This window comes from Carex rostrata, chromosome 1 (assembly GCF_964058835.1).
Source record: "Carex rostrata chromosome 1, lpCarRost1.2, whole genome shotgun sequence".
Taxonomy (NCBI): Eukaryota; Viridiplantae; Streptophyta; class Magnoliopsida; order Poales; family Cyperaceae; genus Carex; species Carex rostrata.
Window position 1 is genome coordinate 18,779,412 of NC_135918.1, and position 22,536 is coordinate 18,801,947.

General features: G+C 34.2%; 1 long non-coding RNA gene across 1 annotated transcript; it reads left to right on the forward strand.

Moving 5' to 3' along the window:
- Positions 1-11,505: 11,505 nt before the first annotated feature.
- LOC144562559 (uncharacterized) lies at positions 11,506-12,925 on the forward strand. The gene is made up of 2 exons (XR_013514151.1): positions 11,506-11,702; positions 11,971-12,925. It is a non-coding gene; the product is annotated as an uncharacterized LOC144562559 (long non-coding RNA).
- The last annotated feature ends 9,611 nt before the right edge of the window (positions 12,926-22,536 follow it).

Sequence of the window (22,536 nt, forward strand, 5' to 3'; positions counted from 1 at the left end):
TGCTATTGTTTTGTTATCTAATAATTTTAATAGATAAGGATAGAATTTCGTAATGTCAATTCTTAACAGATAAGTGTAAAATATGAGTAAATTAATTTTCAGTAGATACGAGTATAAAAATATTTGTAACCTATCTGTATTGTAGCCATTGACATCCCTAATTGTTAATGAAACAACAAAATTACTTATTCGGCCTCAGGACAATTAATAGCCCTGTTTTCTGATAAGCTTAGACCATTTCTTATGCAAAAAACTACCATTTTATTTTGAGAAAAGGTATAATCCCTGGGCTCCAATCCTCCGAAAATCCCCGCGTATAAAAACCTTCCTCTTTTAGCTTAGTTCCGACGCGCTTTCAACTGCCATAACCACCGGCCACACGCTTTCCTATTTAAACCCTTCCTTTTTTACCGCTTTCCTTTTTTTGAAAATTGAATCGTTTTTTGAACCTTCTTTCCTTTTCTTTTTCTTCTTTGTTTGAATCGAGTATTGAGTGGCAGAATCGAAGAGCATCGTCTCCTCTGGTTGTGATTTTAGTGTCGTTTGTCCATTGAATAGAATTGTCTCCTCTGGTTACATGGTACGTGCGAAGAGAATCAAGTTAGCATCAAGTGCCTCAAGAGCTTGTACAAAAGATAGGAGTGGTGTTAGAGACAATACTCAAGGAGGTATTTACTTGAAGTTACTAGATCACTTCTCTTTCAAACTAACGTTCCAAAAACTTATTGGTCAGACGCGGTGTTAACGAAAACTCACCTAATAAATAGATTACTAAGTGCTAGACTTAGGAACATGAGTCCTTTAGAAATTATTAAGGGTAGAAAAATTGATCTTGACCATATAAGAATATTTTGGTGTACATGTTTTGTACATATAAAAAGACAAGACAAGTTAGATAAAAATTCGGTTAAAGCTATTTTTTTGGGATACTCCTTAGAAAAGAAAGGATATAAGTGTTATCACCCAAAAAACCATAAGTTTTATATTTCACGAGATGTGTCATTCTTTGAAAATGAACCATATTATTAAACAAATGAACAAGGAAATGCACAAGGTCAACCAATACAATTGCCTCCAAATAATTTTATATTTCCTGAAGAAATTAATCAAGAACAGGTTGAAGGAGATCACACTGGTGAAACAAGTGCAATCCCTTCAGGGGGAGAAAATGAAGAAACTGAGTCAAGTGAAGAAACAACTCAAGAAGAGATTGAAACTGACTCAAGCGAAGAAGCAACTCAAGAAGAAACTGCTTTGAGAAGATCAGTAAGACAAACTCAGCCTCCCATCAAACTAAGGGATTATGTGTCCCATCAGGTGATGTATCCAATTTAAAATTTTATTTCTTATGATAAGGTATCTCCTACATACCGGGCCTATTTGGGTAGCATCAACAATCAAACCGAACCAACCAGTTTTAATGAAGCCAACCAAAGTCTAGTTTGGGTTAAGGCTATGAAAGAAGAACTTCAAGTCTTAGAAAATAATAATACATGGGATATTATTCATTTACAAAAAAACAAAAAACCTGTAGGTTGCAAATGGGTATACAAAATCAAATATAATTGCGATGGTATGATTGAGAGATACAAAACTAGGTTAGTGGCCAAAGGATTCACCCAAACTTATGGTATTCACTACCAAGAAACTTTTGCACCAGTAGCAAAAATGAACACTTTTAGAATTTTACTATCGGTAGCCACCGACTTAGGATGAAACTTGTTCCAAATGGATGTAAAAAATGCATTTCTCCAAGGAACATTGGAAGAAGAGGTCTACATGACTCTTCCTCCAGGTCATAGGAATGCATCGGATTCAACATTGGTGGGTAAGTTAAAGAAAATAATTTATGGGCTAAAGCTGTTACGTTACGAAATTTTTACAATTAAATTAAAATGATTTAAAAGAAAGAATCAAGTTAATTGTGTTAATAAAATGGAAGTTTAAACCTTAATTAAGGTTTTCCTAAATAAGTAAGTTAATTGTGAATTGAAATCGCGTCGAAATTTCGAGATTTCAGAACATTATAGGCTCAGTGCGGATGGGGTCCATCCGCAGTGCGGGTAAGGGTCCATCCGCAGTGCGGGTAAGGGTCCATCCGCAGTGCGGGTGGGGTGCATCCGCACTCATTAAAATTCTGTGTTGGACCAAAAATCAGCTAAGTAGTGAGTGCGGATGGGGTCCATCCGCAGTGCGGGTAAGGGTCCATCCGCAGTGCGGGTAAGGGTCCATCCGCAGTGCGGGTAAGGGTCCATCCGCAGTGCGGGTGCGGTTCATCCGCACTAGGCTCGGATTTTCTTGATTTTGGTCTGAAAACTTTCTAAGTCCCGAGTGCGGGTCAAGCCACCCGCAGTGCGGATGGGGGCATCCGCACTCAGGGTGATTTTTGCCCTAAAACTCAAATCCAACCTTCTCTCTCTCTCTCACTTCACCATTTCCCCATTTCTAAGTTATTTTCGTCCAAGAGAGAAGGAAAAGAGCCCGTGAGTTTCCGTTTCTTTCAGACTCCCGATTGTTGCGAGAAATCGAGTTTGGAACCGAGAAAGCAGCCGAGGATCTCTCCGAACCCTTCTATTTGGTATTTCTTTCTCTCCTTATTTCTTTCGAAAACTCGAATTTTCTCGATTTCTCAGATTCTCGTTTTAAACCCGAGATTTGTGTTCGAATTGCTCGAGGACTAGTTCCTCTACACTCCTTACTAGTTTGTTTGCCAATCTTTTTCCCGATTTCTTCCGATTTCTTCCGATTTATGAAATCTGATTTCTAGGGTTTCGTTCCAAAATTGAAAGTTGGCATAATCGTGATTTGATTTGCTTAACCCGACCAATTAGACTTGTAATCGGTAGGGTTGCCTCCTGATCGTGAATTTTTAGAACATTTAACGGCTGATTTGAGGTTTTGACCAAATTAGGGTTAACCAAATGGTAAATTGAAATGAACCGAGAACCAAAGTAGTGAAACGGTGATTGATGGTCACCAAATGGAGAGTTGTATGGTCCAGAGGACCTAGATGAGATTTTGTGTAGTTTTAGAGGATTTTGGTAAGAAAGAAGGAACCGAAAAGAATTGATTTGGGACTGTACCAACCCTAAGTAAACGTATGGACCACTGAACCCGAATTAAACCAAGTAAACGTATAATATAGGTGTAGGCTCGGTCGAGCAAGAACTTGCTAGACAATACGAGACGTCCGATCCTTAAGCTAAGCGGTACGCTCGTCATAATAAGGTGCGGGATTCTTGGACTTGTTTGATACTTTATTTTCAGGAATTAAACTGTGTTTTCGTTTGTCATGTTGAATATCATTGATTGCATCGCTGAATTGCGTAGAGCATTTGCATAGCCCAATCAAATTAAACTCGAATTGATCTGAATTGAATGATTTGCATACTGGTATGGTTATAGGTTATGTCGATCTATTGTGATCTGATTTTGATTTAAAGTCACCACGAGTGGAATTGATATGTGTGTGAATGGATTTACGAAGTTAAGCACTTGGATCCAATTAATTTGCCAAGTCGGGCTGTATGCTGACTTGGATTCCCAGGATCCTAAATGGCCTTAGGTGAACGGCCCTCGATATTCCCAGTACCGGTTGGGACGAGGGAGGGTGATTATGTTATGAGATGTGTGATTGGAAATCGTGGTTGACTTGTGTAACGTCTATGGCTCGGTAGCATTTTCCTACGTGTTAATGCATTTGAACGGTCGATTGAATATGACGAATATTGGAAACGATTCTAAAGTGGATTTTCTTTACATGATTTGAACCAGACCTTAATAAACTGTTAAGCCAAGCGGTTGCAGATGGGTGTCAGATAAAGGGTCCAGCGGTTGGCCATCTGTAGGTGTCAGTAACCCTACAGATGTGGGTTTGATAAAGGTTCAGCTCGAAAGAACATCTGTAATTGCTACAAGCCCTACTGAACTGAGTTAGGAATCGAGTTAAGCCAAAATATATGTTGTGTTTGAGATTCATCTTGGAAATTCCGTAAACTGTGTTTCAGGTTGATTAACTGTTGTCGAGTAGTGGCATTCTGTTATTTATGTTTTCTTATATAACTGTTTGCATTGTTGTTGTTTGGGTTTCATTATTGAATATAGAGTTTGATTGCAAGTCCAATAATTCAAATGTGGCAAATTCGCACTGAGAATTTATTCTCACCCCCACCTTCCCCGTTATTTTACAGGTATTGGTGCGACTGATTCCGGAGAGGCACGAGAGTAGTAGGCCTTAGTAGCTTACCAGTATATGACCCTAGATATCTTTTGTTGTATAGATTTAGGGTAGGCCTCGTGGTTGGTATCCGGATGAGATACTTTTGTTGTATTATATGCTGACCAGACTGTGTACTCTGATATATATATTAGAAACTTGTTTGAATTGCTTGTTGTTTGGTTTGAAATGTGAGTAGCCTTGTAAGCATACACGGCGTTGTATGCTTACGGCGGGGGACTGTTACGACCCGTGGCCGCGGGGTGTGACAAAAGCAATCACCAAGAGCATGGTATGCCAAGCTAAGCTTTTCTCTTTTAAAAATTAACTTCAATAAAAACACATCAGAATCCTCTGTGTTTGTCAAATATTCACAAAATTGCACCACCATTATTCTTGTCTATGTAGTTGATATTATCATCCCTGGAAATAATAATGAGAAAATTAAAAAGGTTAAACAATATTTGAAGGAGGAATTTGATATCAAGGACCTTGAGAACCTTTCATATTTTCTAGGAATAGAAATAGCTCATTCAAGTAAATTGGGAGCTAAACCAGCCAATACCCCAATGGAGACAAATATCAAAGGTTAGTAGGCAATATCAAAGGTGAACCACTACCTGATATAGGACAATATCAAAGGTTAGTAGGCAAGTTAATTTACCTTACAGTTACCAGACCTGACATTGCCTTTGCAGTTAGTGTTATAAGTCAATTTATGCATGATCCACGCACCAGTCACTTAAGTGCTATCGATAGAATACTGACATATCTGAAAAGCACTCCAGGTCAAGGAATTTGGATAAAAAAAATAATTCTAATGAAGTGGTTGGTTTCTCTGATGCAGATTGGGCCGGTAGCTGCGACAGAAAATCAACCACGGGATTTTGTACCTTTGTAGGTGGCAACTTGGTCACATGGAAGAGCAAGAAGCAGAATATGGTGGCAAGGTCAAGTGCAGAAGCAGAATATCAAGTCATGGCATCCACTGCGAGTGAGCTCATCTGGATCAAGCAACTACTTAGCGACATGAAGATGGAGCACAAGGGAGCAATGAAAATGTACTGTGACAATCAAGCTGCACGACATATTGCATCAAACCTAGTATTCCATGAAAGAACAAAACACATAGAGGTCGACTGTCACTTTGTCAGAGAAAAAGTACAGTCAGGAGAAATAGAAACCCCATTCGTCAAAAGCAAAGAGCAACTGGCAGATGTCTTTACCAAAGCGCTCGACAAAGCCAGTCACCTAAGGATACTTAGCAAGTTGGGCTCAATTAACTTATTCGAAACCAACTTGACGGGGAGTATTAAAGAATAGATATCTTTGCCTCAGATATTATTCATCATTGGCAACTTAGGCAACAAATAATTTAGCACCCAAATGTATAGCTGTCACACTAATTAGGTATCTAGCTGAATATTAAGTAACGGCTAGTAAATCTTGTAATTAAGACATAGATTACAAATTCTGTAAATTAGAAAATAGCCTAATGACTAGTACAATTTTAGCCTAAAAATAGTCATGTACAGACATTGTAAAATAACAACAATCAATAATACAGTATTTTTATCATTCTCTTTCTCACTCTAAAAATTCAATACTAATGGATTTCATCCATGATCTATAGAATCCGATAGAGCAGTTATTGTTATATCATAGCTAGCTGCCATGATTTATTAATGATAATCTGTTGGATTTGGTTAATTAGGTAGATAGTATTTATGTATGAATTCAGATAGAGGGCAATATTACCTGACCGTGTATAATGAAATCTGAGTCGTCAGTTTTAATCTGGCATGAATCTCAAAACGAGAACTTCTATATCTAATAGATTTATAGGCACCATATTAATTATTTTCCCTGTAGATAGTATATCCTAGTATCTTATGTAATTTGAGCACTGTGTTAATTTTGTTAGGACAGGACTGAAAGAAGATATTGACAGAATTACTTTGACTTCATACAACACATTTGTTATATATATATTTTTATTGGTAAATTTCTTAGTGTATTCATCAAAACTTTCAAATAGTCAATTTCTCTATAGAAAAATCTTAATATTAAATATACACATAAAAAATTAACATTATTCTTTTATCCCTGTTGTTCTTTAAATTTATTATTTTAGAAAAGGTTTCTGTCCACTGGGTTTTGTCCACCATCTGTCCACAACCTTATCCAACTTTCATTCTAACTGTCGGTCCCCCACTTTCTTCTAACGAGCTCTCTTTCCGATCTCTCTTTCTCTCTTCTTTCTCTCTTTCTCATCTCTCTTTCTCTCTTCTTTCTCTCTTCTTTCTCTCTTTCTGATCTCTCTTTCTCTCTCCTTTCTCTCTTTCTGATCTCTCTTTCTCTCTCCTTTCTCTCTTTCTCATCTCTCTTTCTCTCTTCTTTCTCTCTTTCTCTCTTTCTCTCTTCTCTCTTTCTCTCTTCTTTCAATTGAATATCTCTTTCTCTATTCTTTCTCTCTTTCTGATCTCTCTTTCTCTCACAGAAACAAAAGTTTTGATCTTTCTTTCTCTCTTTCTGATCTCTCTTTCCGATCTCTCATTCCCCTTATTCGATCCAGATCTACACGACACCGCCTATGACAAGATGAAGAAGGCGCTGGTGTTGAAGTCCATTAGCGACAAAGGAAGGGATGGGAATAAGACTTCCATCAATAAAGCGGCTACCAGTATCATTGGGAGCACATAGATATCCACATACTCAAGGTTACACTTATTCTTATAATTTTCTGTAGATTTATGATATTTTGACAAATTTCTTTCTGAAATATTACGATTTTGTGATTTTCCAGTTTAGATTTGCGATTTTGATATTTTAAAAATGTGAAGTACATTTTTTGTAGGATTTGTTATTTAAGTTACAACATTGAATGATGAATTTTACAGTATTGGTGCATATTGAAAGTTTCTGGATGTTTGAAAATTTGAATGACATTTTTTATAAGATTTGTTATTCAAGTTACAACATTGAATGATGAATTTTACAGTATTAATGCATATTGAAAGTTTCTGGATGTTTGAAAATTTGAATGACATTTTTTATAAGATTTGTTATTTAAGTTACAGCATTGAATGATGAATTTTACAAGATTGGTGCAAGTGAAATGACACTTTTTCTTTATGTTTTAAAAATTGTTATTATATTATTTTAAGCAATGTCCTAACAGGAAGGTCCTAACACTGATCATTTTCAAGCAAGGTCCTAACAGCGCCAAACGGGTGGCAGCGACGGAGTACGAGCATACGACAGGTGGGGGCAGAGACTGGATTTGCTCTTGCTACTGGTACTAATACTTACAAGAGGGAAGTTAGGGCTGAAACTGGAGGGTTGCTTTTCGGGGCAAGAAAGGAGGTAGAATTGATCTACACGGCTTTGATTTTGCCGTTAAAGATCAAATCGCGGTCTGAATCCGAATCCGGATTTGATCTACACGTCCTTTGATAGATTTATATATGTCTCAAGGTAATTAAATGCAATTCTTTTCTCTTTTGATCAAACCGATTTTGAATTTTGATATTCCTAATTAATGCATAGGTGACAAACGAAGAGGAACAACAGCCTCAATCATTGATTTCCCTTCATCAATTTGTTGTTTGTTTTACCTTTGCTCTTCACGAATTTTTGAGTTCAATGGGATTGGAGATCTATTTTTAATCGTGTCTGGTAAATTTACTACAAATTTCGAAAGATTTTCAAGTTTGATTACATTGCACAATCGTCTCTGGTAATTTTCAAGTAGTAGCAGCTCAATTGTCTATGGTAATTTTACATGATACATGGAGTAATTTGATACATGAAGTAATTTTACTTTACTGGATATATGAAGTAATTTTACAGGATACGTGAAGTAAATTTACAGGATACATGAAGTAATTTGATATATTAAGTAATTTTACTAGATATATGAAGTAATTTTACTAGATATATGAAGTAATTTTGCAGGATACATTAAGTAATTTGATATATGAAGTAATTTTATTGGATATATAAGTAATTTTACAGGATATATGAATCAATTTTACTTTACTGGATACATGAAGTAATTTTACAGTATACAGGAAGTAATTTGATATATGAAGTAATTTTACTGGATATATGAAGTAATTTTACTGGATATATGAAGTAATTTTACTGGATATATGAAGTAATTTTACTGGATATATGAAGTAATTTTACTTTACTTGATATATCATTGATTTTGATTTGAATGTTTTTGATAGTTTGTTTTGTAGTTGGTTGAAATGGTTCTGAGTGTCATGCAATTTGAGACGCCTGTCAAGGATAAATGGTTCTTCATTAATCCTTATTTGTCTGTAAGTATCTTTTTATTTTTGCTGTTGAAATACTTGAGTACTCTTTAATGCGTTTTATTTTGTATGATACAGGTTTGTATGCATGATTACACTGCATATGCTTTTCAGTTAGGTAAATAACTTGTAAGATTATTTTGTAATTCTTATTTGTTATAAATCGAATTTGTTTCATTGTTTATTTTATTATTATGCAGAATGACATCTCAAAAGAATGTGTTGTTCTTGTGATGAGGCTTCTTATTCATCCGAACAATGAACACATGAGGTTTTTAATGTAAAAGTTATTTGTCCATAGTTTTTTTTGTTGCTATTATGCTATTTTGAATGTTGCGGTGAATATTTTTATCTTGTGTTGAACAGATGTTGTTTGTGGTGAACAGATTTTGTGTGATGATGGATGTATGTATAGATTTAGCAATTTTATAGTATACATGGTATTATTTTATGGTTTATATTTTGCAATTTTACAGTATACATGATTGTTTGCAGGTTGTAGTTTAAACTGAAATGCAGCATTTTTTACATTTTTTACATTTTACAGTATAGACAATTCAATTGAAAATTTACAGTGTTATTTGAAAATTTTACAGTATACAAGATTCAATTTTACAATATATATTTTACAGTATACAAGATTCAATTGAAAATTCTACTGTATACAAGATTCAATTTTACAGTATACAAGATTCAATTTTAGAATATACAAGATTCAATTGAAAATTTTACTATGTAGAAGATTCAATTTTACAGTATACAAGATTCAATTGAAAATTTTACTGTATACAAGATTCAATTTTACAGTATACAAGATTCAATTTTACAGTATACAAGATTCAATTTTACAGTATACAAGATTCAATTTTACAGTATACAAAATTCAATTTTACGGTATACAAGATTCAATCCAGTGCAGACGCTAATAACTCTAACTGCCAATAACCGCTAATAACTAACTCTAACTGCCAATAACTCCCTATAACTGCAATTTTCGAAAGTACAGTTTGAAAGTACATTTATTTTGTCATATTGTGCAAGTTGGAATCTTTTTCTAACTATCATGGGACCACTTCAAATAGTTGTTGGATGTTTTGTGATTAACTGATATTTTTTATGTGATATATTGTATAATTATACAGCATGTAGAAGTAATTTTACAGTATTCGCGCAAGTCAAAGCTGTGGACAAATGGTGGACAAAAGGTCGTGGACAATTAGACGCTTCCTTATTATTTAGTTATATTGAAAGTTAAAAACAAATACACATTTTCCTTTTCAATCGAGCTTAGTAAATAATTTGGAAAGTGACCTAATCATTTAATTGTTTTAAAAATAAATAAATAAAAATTCTCTCCAATTGCACAGACTTAATACCAAATTCGTACAAAGAGTTAAAATAGAAAACTAATTGACAAAAAAAAAAACTAGCATCAGAAAGACAAATCACATATGGTTCTCAATTAATCTTTTGCTCAAACTGTTCATATATGGCCAAATCAGCACCGGTCTTGTTGTCATTTTTACACTTCGATTAGAACTCACTCTGCCATTTTTTATAGGTCTGCCGAGCATAGTAACAAGATTCACGAATTATTTAGATTTTAGTTGTTGGTAAATAAATTCTTGTATTATTCAGTTTCCTGAATTTTTCTCATTTTTTTTCTTGAATTTTATGATTTTTTTCCTGAATTTTAAGAATTATCCATGATTTTGTTTTTTGCTCTCTTGTAAAACTAATATCTCCAATTCAGACTCAATGTATAATTGTGAATTATACCGGAACCTTTCCCGAATCATTAAATTGTCACTATGCTCCTGAGAAGTCATTCTCTCTTGATCCTCTTGTTTGCCGCTCTCTTAATCCCAAAGTTTACGTCATATTTGAACTCGAAATCCTTTGAACAAACAATATAAATATATACTAGTAATCGTGTCCGTGCACAGTAACGGAAGCAAATTATGTAGTAGAAATCATTAAGCTCCTTAATAAGGATGAGAGATAATTTAAATCAAATTTGTAGAGAAAAATAGTTAAATACTATATTTATCTACAAGATAACACATGTGAACTCTAGTGTAGTGGTAAGAATTTTGGCACCAACAGAACCCAACTGGGTTCGAATCCCGCCTTCAGCAGAAAAAAAGAAAAAGGGTGTGCGGTGCACAGGCTCGGTCCGCAGGTGCCGTGCGTGGTTCAGAGACGCGTTCCATGGGTGCGGCGCGCGGTCTACGGGCACTGGGATCATATGCGGCGCGACCAGTGCATACTTATGTGTTGAAGCTCATAATTTGGAAAATTCATCTATGTGCGATCTGAAAATTGAACGGCTGAGCATCATTCTGAGAAAAAAACAGTAAATCAGAACCCTTGCAGGATCTAGACATTAAGCTCCTTAATAAGAAGGAGAGATTAACTAATTGTCTGACAAAATTGAGTATAGAGAGAGGAAGAGAGATTTGATTAGCTGCCCTCGAAGCTCCAGCGAATTAACAATGACTCCACAGGGTTTATTTTTTAATTTAACTTGTAAAATAATTAAAAAACATATTTAATGAATAAAAAGGATAGAAAAATAAAATTAAATTAGTTTCATGACAAAGTCAGCTATTTCAAAAGTTTTTGTGAATACACTATAAATTTTCCATTTTAATTTTGTCTACATAAGTAATGTTTATTTAAAGTCAAAATAATTCTGTTAATATCTCTCCCTGGATTTAATCAGATATATAGTTCAAGTCCAACCCAGGCCTAATTTACTGTGACTGGTGCAAGAGACGAGAACAATTTATCCTTTAATCTACAACAAAAAAGGCCCGGCCCAAATAAAATCAATGCCCATAATAAAATTTATTATATCAGAGCAGAGATCGAACCCTTCTCGAAGGCCCAGCCCAAATCAAATCAAGGCCCATAATAAGTTTATTTATCTCTAAGAAGAGATCGAACCCTTCTGGATCGCCTCTCTTTGCGGCAGCCATGGCTGTTTCTTCGACAGCTTCCTCCAGCGATTCCTCTGGCGAATCTTATCGGAGGAGGCGCCGCCACAAGGAATCCTCCCTCAAGGCGAGCAAGGATCAAGGATCAGGGAAGAAGCGCCGCCACCGCCACCGTCGCCGTAGATCTCCTGTCGATTCTTCCTCTTCCTTCACTGATAGCCACAGGTTCGTCCTCTTTTGCATGGCTTTTTGTCTTCTTAGTTGATTGACTTATGTGGGTTTACCTCAGTGCGGTTGAGCGAAGAAGCCTCAACATGAACTAGTTTTGCATCCTTCCACCTTCAGTCGTGAAATTGAGATTTTTAGAAATTGACATAATTAGGCCTCAAATTTACCACAGGTAAAGAAAAAGAAAAAAAAAAATGAACTTGGTCCACTGATACAATTTGTAGATATAGGTGCTGTAACTGACTTAACTTGACCCACATGACAGGAAATGATTTCTGTTATAACACTGTTACGAGGAACATTGCGGGTGCTTGAGGCTGGCCTGTGCTGTGTGCTTTTGCTCTAGGATTGAAGACTTGAGAGAGCCTGGTTATGTTTAAAGATTGGATCTCTATCCTCTCCGAGCAGATTTGATTCATCATGCCTGTGAGATTGTTGCTACCACGAACCCTTGAGATTTTTACAAAGCACATTCCGTTAGAAAAACTGAACCAGTTTTGCATCCTTCCACCTTCAGTCGTGGAATTGAGATTTTTAGAAAGGACATTCTGTTACAAAACTGAACCAGTTTTGCATCCTTCCACCTTCAGTCGTGGAATTGAGATTTTTAGAAACGACATTCTGTTACAAAACTGACATGTGGAACGTTGTGGAGCCCTTAATTTGAAGTCAAGAACAAAAATAGATAATACTTGGGCAAGTTAATGCATGTAATATTAAATTAAATTAGGAGAAAATTATGAAGAACCATAATAGTTTTCAGTGATACCTAATTAATTAATAACGACCAGCCATTCTCATCAGATAATTTCTTCACTTGATGTAATTTTGTTGCCCTCATTCCATTCGCAACTCATTCATCTCGAGTGGTAATAAGTATAACGGGAGTAGATTACTTGTTACACTCGAGATACTTATTACCGTGATACTTGTTACCACTCGAGATGAATGAGTTGTAAATGGAATGAGGCAACAAAATTAAATCAAGTGGAGAAGCACGATGGCTGATCCTTATTAATTAAACAGGTATCACTGAAAACTATCATGGTACTTCCTAATTTTCTCCTAATTTAAATTAATATTACATGTGTTAACTTGCCCATTTTTTGTTGTATCCATCTTCTTAAGTCTTCATTCTCCGGTACAATTATTGATGGGGGATTGTATAATTTTGTGGAACTGCCGAACTTATTTGATGCTTTAAATGTTCTTGGAAAACTGGTTGTATGTACATTAATTTAAGTTTGAGTGATACAATATTTTGTCTGTCCTATTTATTTGTATCTTGTACTTTTTGTGTGTTGTATGTCTAAGAGTTGTTTTAATTGTTTTGAGTTTATCAGCTTGTACTAGTCACGTTATACGGTGTATTTTATATGGTGTGTATTGCTAATTTATTTATGGACATGTGCATAATAAGACTGCTTGTTGATTTTTTATATGGGACAAATTTGGTTTGATATATTGGGATTGCTTTTTGTTGCAAAAATATACTACTGAAAGGGTTGATGCAGATTGTTAAGTAGTACTAATGTCAATGCATTTTTACCCTTTATTTTATTTTTAAAAATTTTATGGTCACATTTATTAATAAATTCATTGAAATTTTGTGTAACTAAACCATTTTTTTAATTTTAAAAGGAAAAGTTAATTTTCTTTAAAAGTCTCATTGTACTTTTGGTAAATATGATGTGGCTTCAATAAAATCCGTGCTTTTCTATGAAATTTCAAATATTCCATGTGAAATTTCTCCTTTTTAGTTTTGGTTACCCAAAATGATTTTTGAAATTAAATAAAACTATGTTTGGTTTTAGGTGTCGTAGTAAGAAATTTGGTATTTTCGCTATTCTTCAATCTTCAAAGAAAAATAAAACTAAATCAAAAACAAAAAAAAACGTTGACATGGTTGCTTGCTTTAGGGTCCTTGTTTGATCCATAGCATAATGGATACGAGACAGGAGTGCAATTAACAATGTGATCGGAACACAAAGTTCAATTGATTTGAATTCAATAGTATTCAATAGAAATGCTTTTCAATTGAATTGTGTTGATCAGAATAAAAATAGAAACAAATTGAATTCATTTCTAGTGTTTGATTGAAAAGTCCGAAATGCTTTTCAATTGAATTGTGTTGATCAGAATAAAAATAGAAACAAATTGAATTCATTTCTAGTGTTTGATTGAAAAGTCCATATAATAAGAGGAAATGATTTCATTTTAAATGAAAATGACACTTTTATCCTTGCTCTTGCTTAAGTGTTTATTTTTTTTAAATATTAGCAGCAGCTGCCAAAGAAATGTATGAAAAATTGAAATTAAAAGTTTTTATAGAATGTATCCAAAAACTGTACAGCCGTACAGGCTACTGAGAACAAAACAGACTACATACTAGACTGCTTCTCTCCATACCAGCGAGATAATACACTAATAATCTAGAAGAGAATAAACATCAAGGAAAAAAAAAAAAAAAAAACTACAATTGCCTATTCTGCAAAAAGAAGTCACAAACCAGTGGATCCTTCTTGATAAAATCCTGTCATTTCTCCTCTTCCATATGTCTTAGCAACTAGCAAGCACACATGAATAAAGATTCCATTCTCTAAGGCGCTGTCTACCCATTCTTCTTGCATAATTGAAAGAGTTGTGCCATATCTCCTCAATCGTCGATGCCAGTATCATGAGTCTGTACCCCAAACTGACCGCAATTTTGTGCCAAACCTCCACTGAGTTCGGACATAGAAAGATCAGGTGTAGTACCGTCTCGGAGCAGGGACAGTTTTGGCACGTGTGACATCAAATATATTTCCCCATATTTTTGCGTTGCATGACATCTTGAGTGAGAATTTTTTCCTTGAGCAAAAGTTATCCGAAAATTCAAACAGCTGGCGGTACCGCCGTACCGGAGACTTCCAAATTGCTTTGTGGTGCACTTTAATCTTTTCTCCGCCAATCATAGTCCTGTACACAGAGGATGCTGTTGATCATTCAGTGTTTCTTTTGCTAATATAATTTTTGTGCTTAATTAAAGTCTGTGTACCGGTTTTCTCCACATTATACCAGTAACCAATGAAGTTCTAATTTCATATGGTATTTTGTAGTGCACCACCAAAACATATCTTAAGAAAACTGAAATATACTAGGTAAGATGTACCCACCTATTATAGAGCTGAACATTCATATAAGAAAATACTTGACTGAAGGTTTTACTTTTATTTTTTTTTGCCAAATATGCCCTTATGCTTTGTGGCAGAGGTGAATCTACCATGGTTCTAAAACTCGAAATCGGATGAATCGGCCGGAATCGGAAGAATCGGATCGATAACTCGGATTTATTCGGCAGAAGCTTGTTTGTAGCCAAAAAAAGAGGAAACAAATGGTAAAAAAAATAATTTTGATTCCTAACAATAATAAATATATAGAAGAAAAATAAAGAAAGAAAAGGAAACAAAAATGAGTTAAAAAACATAAAAAAAACAATTCAAAAGCAAATGTTAAATGTCAAAAAACTATGAAATGGATGGATCCAATGAAAATCGAAATGGAGAGGACAAGAAAAAGGGTTGTCTGTCCAAAAAATACTCACGCTCGTTGATTCCTTACGCTAGACAGATTTCATTAAATCTTACATGTGGCCCCCATCTCCCATTTGTTTCGTTGTTCCTGGTTCACCTTGAATCAAAAGATTTTTCTATTACTATACTTATTGAACATCTACACCGAGTCTATTTAAAATATATTTATTGGACCTTTCTTCTCCACAGGGCCTTCATATCTTCTTCCCAAATCGACGAGGTTTCTTTCGGATAAACTCAAATTGATGTAAAAAAAATACATAATCGGGAGAGAATCGGCCCGCACTCGTGAGAATCGAATCGCCTAACTCGGTCCAAAAATCGGATAAATCGGCTAAGTCAAGCACTGTTCATCCGATTTTCGCTGAGAAACTTGCATAGGAGCAAAACTTGAGTGAAACTCGGCCCGGTCCCGTCCGATTCCGAGTCGATCGATTTTTGGAACTATGGAATCTACCTTAAATGGAGGTCAATTGACCCCATTCAATTTCAATTTTTTTTATATATATACCTTATTTTTAATATAATTTAAAGGTTAATATTATAGATAGCGTGAAATTGACTTCCATTTACAGTAAAAAAAATTTATATGTTTGACCTCTATTCACATTTGATCTACATAGTTTGAAAGTCTAGATCCGCCCCTGCTTTGTAATGTCATTCAACTTTTTTTTTTTTTTTGCCAAATATGCTCTTGTGTTTTTTACTAAACATTCAAACAACTCAGCTTAAAAGACTGAATAGACAATAACAGGGCACACTCAAGTGTTTAACAAAAACAATAATTAACTTAAAAACAAATACTAAGTAAATTCGACATCCACATACAAAAGCATGTTCTTCAAATATTTCTGATAAACATTTCAAGCATTTATAGCATGCAATTTGAAAACCATAACATTTCAAGCATTCACAATATTTCTGATAAACGAACATGAGGTACGTCAACCATCAATAATAATGAAAATAGCAATCAAACAAGCCAAATTATTTTTCAAATAGTGTTAAATCAAATAATTAAAATCATGAAATCAAATAATTAAAATCATGACATGCTCTAGTCTCAAGAATTTATACGGGAACCATCAAATACCGGACTTAAGTTCTATGTCTATAGTTTGTCACCATACCAACTGGTTTGATTAACAAATTAACGAGGCTGTTATTAAAACATCTACTAATTCCAGTTCAATCACTTTATATTTGGTCAATACCTATATGCTATGTTAATTATGCATGCCTTATAAACATGAACCGTTATCCAATAATTGATCAATACTTTATAACAATCAAGCAGTTCAAATCAACAATTATAAGCAAGCAATAAAAATTAAGCAAACCAAATCAACAATTATAATCAAGCAATCAAGAATCTAGAAAATTAGTTGGAAGGAGCTAGGAATAACTTGAAATCCGCACATTTTTAACGTTGGGCACGACAAGGTTCGAAGTCAACTCACTATTCAGAATCGAGTTGATCGAGTTGTTCGAGAGCAGCCACATGAAAGCAAGTAATCAACTAAGCAAATCAACATGTTGTCGTCTTCTCTGACTTTTTCATTTACTGGCCACATCGAGCTACCGACGCCTCTACTTTCTCCTCTCAATTTTCTTCAATATTTCATTCACCATTGTCCCTTATTTTTCTCACTCAATTTAATTCTCCTCTGATTCTTTCACTGTTGTCATGCACCAAGCAAATTTGACACCGCCAAATGAAATTCATTTTATATTATATTTGTATATTGGTTAGTGACTAAGAACAAAACTCAGATCTGTATCGTCATATTTGTATAAATAATTTTTAAAATTGTCGTATCTGTATCATATCTGTATCGTGTCAGATATAATACCCGTACACGTATTCATGCAACATAGATGGAAGGTAATTCTAAGAATAGGAACACAAAACGGGGAGAGGCAATATGAGAGAACGAAGGGAGATAAGCGAGCAATTTGAGAGAATATTTCATGGGGGGATAGAAGGGAATGAGGGAGAAGGGTAGGCCAACAAAATTTCGTCTGTTATTCAATATTTTTATTAGAAAAAAAATGAAGTTGGTAGGATTTTTTTTTTCTAAAAATAAGATAGGGTTCAAGCCCCTAATTTTATATTTTATTGATAAATTCAATGTAAGATACAAATCAAAAGAGTCAAAAAGGAAGAAATTGCTCAATGAGTATTGAGCAAAGATAAAATAAAAATTACATCTCTTGTACCACTTGACCAACCAACTGGAAAATAGAACAAAAATTGTCTCTAAAGATTCGATTGCATCGCTCTCTCCATAATATGAAGATGGCAATCATGAAGATTCTTTTCGACTGCATAGAATACTTATTTTGAAGAATAACACACAAAGGTTTGGCATTCATCATTTCACCATATCTATGTGAAAGCAATGGTAAAATCATAGTTTGTAAGGATTGATATAGAGATAAGGAGAAGAGGTATTCATTAAATAAGTGTGACACCGTCTCTACACTTTGTTTGCAGAGGTAGCAGATGCTTAAAAGGGACCTCGTTTCATCAAGTTGTCGGTTGTTAGAATTTTATTTTGAATTGCCAGCCAAGCAAAGATTTGCATCCTACGTGATATTCTCACCATAGTAGGAATTATCGGCCGATACCGATCTGGATCGGCCGATACGTATCGGTATTAGCCGACACTGATCCAATACTAAGCTGATACTCACGGATTTTTTGTTTTTCGTCCAATTTCTGCCATTTTGGTCTGAATATGGTCATTATTCGTCTGAAAACTTGAACCCGTGATTGATTAAATAGAGTATAAACTATGCACATGCTGAAAACTCGTCACATTCATTGATTAAATAGAGTATCAAGTATCAACTATGCTGAAATAGAGAAATATGAACCCGTGATTAAAGATGTTAACAATCTTTTATTTGGTTCTACAATGTCTTCTTTTTTTTGTTCCGGGCAACAATATCCTCATTTTTATCATAATAAAAACAACAATGAAGTGATCCAGCCAGCACGACATAGTTTCTAGCAGTGAAAGAGTGTGTTTATAGTTTTAATGCTTGTATTATATTATTGTATTAGTGGATTATTTTATTGTAATTCTAAACATAAATTATTGACAAATTATTTTTTATCAATTTTTTTTCTATTTTTTAGTGTAAAACAAACTTCTGGCCAAAAAGTTCGATTTTCCGATCTGAATCGCCAATACTGACCGATACACCGATCCTGTATCAGTATCGGTCGGAACCAATCCCAATCCCGATCCCGATACCGATAATTTCTACTATGATTCTCACTTTCCAAATATTTTTTTAATCTCTGTACATGGGTAAACTCCTTCCTGAATGGTATTGTAAAGAGAATTAGAAGTAAATAATTCGTTGGAATTGAGATTCTAAGTGATCATATCGGTTGATGAGTTAAGAACATGGACCCATGAGAAAGAAGATGTAACTGAGAATTTTGGAGTTACATATGGGATCAAGCGTATGGTCTTCAAAGTAGGTACTGGGTAGTCAATTCCCTCCTAGGGGCTACAATTGGAGTTACATATATAGCTTACATTATTATTATCTTGTGCTTAAAAGAAGAGATTCGATGGACAAAAATCCTCCAGCGTATGGACTCCAAAGTAGGTGAGTAGTCAATTCCCTCCTAGCGGCTACAATTGGAGTTACATAGCTTATATTATTATTATTATTATCTTGTGCACCATGCATAGGGGTGCAAACGGGTCGGATATTACCCGTCCGAATCCGGATCTGTATCCGAATTTTTGCGGATTCGGATATTCGGATAGGGATTTTTTTTTATGCTGATTCGGATACGGATACGGGTTGAGTTTCAGAATCGGATACGGATACAGATAATTATCCGGATCCGGATATTTTAATTTTTCGGATATCCGGATAGGAATATGCATAGCATAGAACTCCTCCATGCAACGGCTTGGATTTCGAGTTTTCAAAATCCTAATAGTCGATCTGAACCATTCATCTTGTTCTCCATATTAATATGTGTTTGGAGACCAAATTTTACATTTTTTTGGAATTTTTTACTATTTCTTTAGATTTATTGAAAATCGCTGTTTTCAGCAAATCTGGACCATAAAAAAACAGCGATTTTCAATAAATCTAAAGAAATAGTAAAAAAATTCCAAAAAATATAAAATTTGGTCTCCAAACACATATTAATATGGAGAACAAGATGAACGGTTCGGATCGACCATTAGGATTTTGAACTCGAAATCCGAGCCGTTGCATGGAGGGTTCTATGCTATGCATAGCATGCTAGTATATTCCATCCGGATATGTTAAGATTTGAGAAAAAAAATTTGTGTCTATTTATCTTTTGTATTAGAATATCTTTTGTGTTGGTATTTTTAATTAAAGTTATAGTTATGTTGGTGAATTTTAGTTAATCAGATATATATTTTGTAATGGTGTAACAAGTTAATTAGATATATATTTCGAATTAGAAATCCGAATTATATCCGTATCTGTATTCGTATCCGAAAATATCCGATCCGTATCTGTATCCGTTTAATATCCGATCCGTATCCGTATCCGGTTACTATCCGATCCGTATCCGTATCCGAAAAAAAAATACGGATACGGATATGGGTTGAGCACTATCCGATCCGTATCCGATCCGTTTGCACCCCTAACCATGCAACGGTACAACTTCCCGTGACTGTGTTGTACAGCTTGTCCAGAGGAAATCTATATGTCACAGATTAATTAATAAATAATTAATTGATTAGTAATAACTAGTCTCAATTGAACACAATTTTTGGTTTAGCTCACCCAATCTGTACTCGCGATATATTTTTTCAATATTGCAAGTTGCACTGACTCTCTAATTTTGTAGTTGAATGCAACCACAGTGAGGAATCCAAGCCATTATATATGGCTCGTGACTACTATGAAGTTACTTCAAGAGACCGACAACATCAGTACTGTTGTATCATAGAAGGAAAAACATTGTTAGGCTCGTGACTAATTTGAAGTTACTTCAAGAGACCAGAATTAGGCTGTACCAATCCGATTTCAGGCCGAGTTATGCAGTATGTGAATTTTTCATCCAATTTCGGCCGAATCGTTTTTATTCCAGTCATATCATTGGCTGAAACGCACAAGTAAAACTCTTCACAAGTTTACTCCTAGCGTGATTTGAACCATAGACCTAATCACTATTACAAATAAAAACTTTCACCATCGGTTGAAATTACACTTTACCATCTGTTTTTGAACCGTTGGTGTTTATATATATATATTTAAACGCCACTTCAATTCAAATAATTAAAAAAGAAAAGACTAGATCATCCATTTCATTCTTAGCCAAATAAATATAATATATCACAAGAAAGAAACAAAAACATGCATTAATTATTTGTGTCACTAACCTATATGCAACCCAGTACCAGACATATCTATCTACTTAGACAAAAATAGATCTTGCACAAATCCAACCCAAGAACAGATCTTGCACAAATCTAACCCAAGTAAGCTGAAATTACTCTACCCAAGAACAAATCTTGCACAAATCTAGCCCATTATCAGATATATCTATCTACTTAGACAAACAATCTACACGATCATGTACGCTTGGCATGAATCACACAGAGACCTGTATCCTCCAACCTGACCATGTACGCTTCAGTCGCCTTCTAGTACTTCCTGATGACATATATATGCCAAAACAATATCCAAGGATATGAAATAGAAAAAAATAGGTAGTTGCAAATATAGCACCTAATGCTCATATTGCTCATATTTGCTCATATAGCACTATTGTTATATAATTCCATGCAAAAATTGGCCTCTGATGTCACTGCAAGTTGTAAACAATATCAATAGGAAAAAATAGGCCTGATAAATGTTATAGTATGAACATCAAATACAAAAAGTATCAGTCTGTTGAACTACCCTTGTACGCATTCATAAGCCCCACACCACCATCAATTTCAATCCATGGATTTATTCCCTGAAACAAAGTAAGGATGATTAGCAACTTTAGATATTTCTCTTATTTTATAAAAAAAGATAAGCAGATTTTTTTTTATCATTTCATAAGAACAGTTAACATTTTCTTTTATCTCTGCATCCAATTCAGCACCAAAGTAAATAGATATCAGCGGGGCCTTCTTTACCATCTACAGGAATTGATGCCACAAAGATAAGTATCATTAAAAAGAACCTAACTAACGATATAGAAAAAAAGAATCATTTTTTGATATATAAAGAAGTATACTACAAATATAAAAAGTAAGGTTTCTTTTAGAAAATGAACAGTTACTTGTCCAAATTAAAGAATAAGTACACTGGTTCTAATTATAAGCTTCATGTCACATGCTCAACAAAAACACAAGAATAAATTTTGAAACAAAATTAAAAATAAATGTCAGACTTCTCCTGTTGGGTTTAAATGCAAGGCAATGGAGCTTAGTAATATGATAACTAAGATTGCTAATTGAATTAAAAACTTCTTTAATTAGATATAGTCTGAAATTTCTAACCTTGATATCAGACATCACTTTTCTCTTGCTATTGGCATTGTCACTGAGAAGGTACATATTTCAATTCCAGGTTAGCTAATCCAGTAGAAATGTTAGTTTTGGAATTTTCCAAAAAACTAAGTTATTTTTTAAATTTTGATTTTTTTAGGTTATTTATAAAAATTTCGGTAAGAATTAAAGACGAACTAAACAACTGAAAATATTTTAAATGCAATTAAAGACTAAGGAAATTTTTCTTATTAAGAGTGATATAACATTACAATTATTATGAAACTTATTATGAAGAAAAAAAATAGACTTGATTGTAAGAATTCTTTCTAAATATTTGAATATAAATTTGCTAAAGAAATAGATTCATTTGTCAGCTCTAAATACTTTTTCATGCAAAAAGTTACAAAAATGTCACTAAATTTGATTTTTTTTATTATTTAATGTTGTGCTTTTTCGAACAATTTGTTTGTAATTTATATTGCAAATTTAATTGATAGTTGTATACTAGTTTGCTAATGATGCTTGTCGTAGATCATTTTCTTTGGAGTCACCCAAAAGAAAATATCAAGCTTTCAAAAAAAAAAAAATAAGACTGGTCAAAAAGAAAATACCAAGCTTTCAAAAAAAGGCTTTCAAAAGGAACAGTATATGCAATTTGGTAAAACAGAGCCAAAATTGCTTCATTGCTGGTTTTGACAAAACACTAAGCTTTCAAAAAAATACAAAAAAACGGGTTGACCCAAGTCAACTGAAGACTAG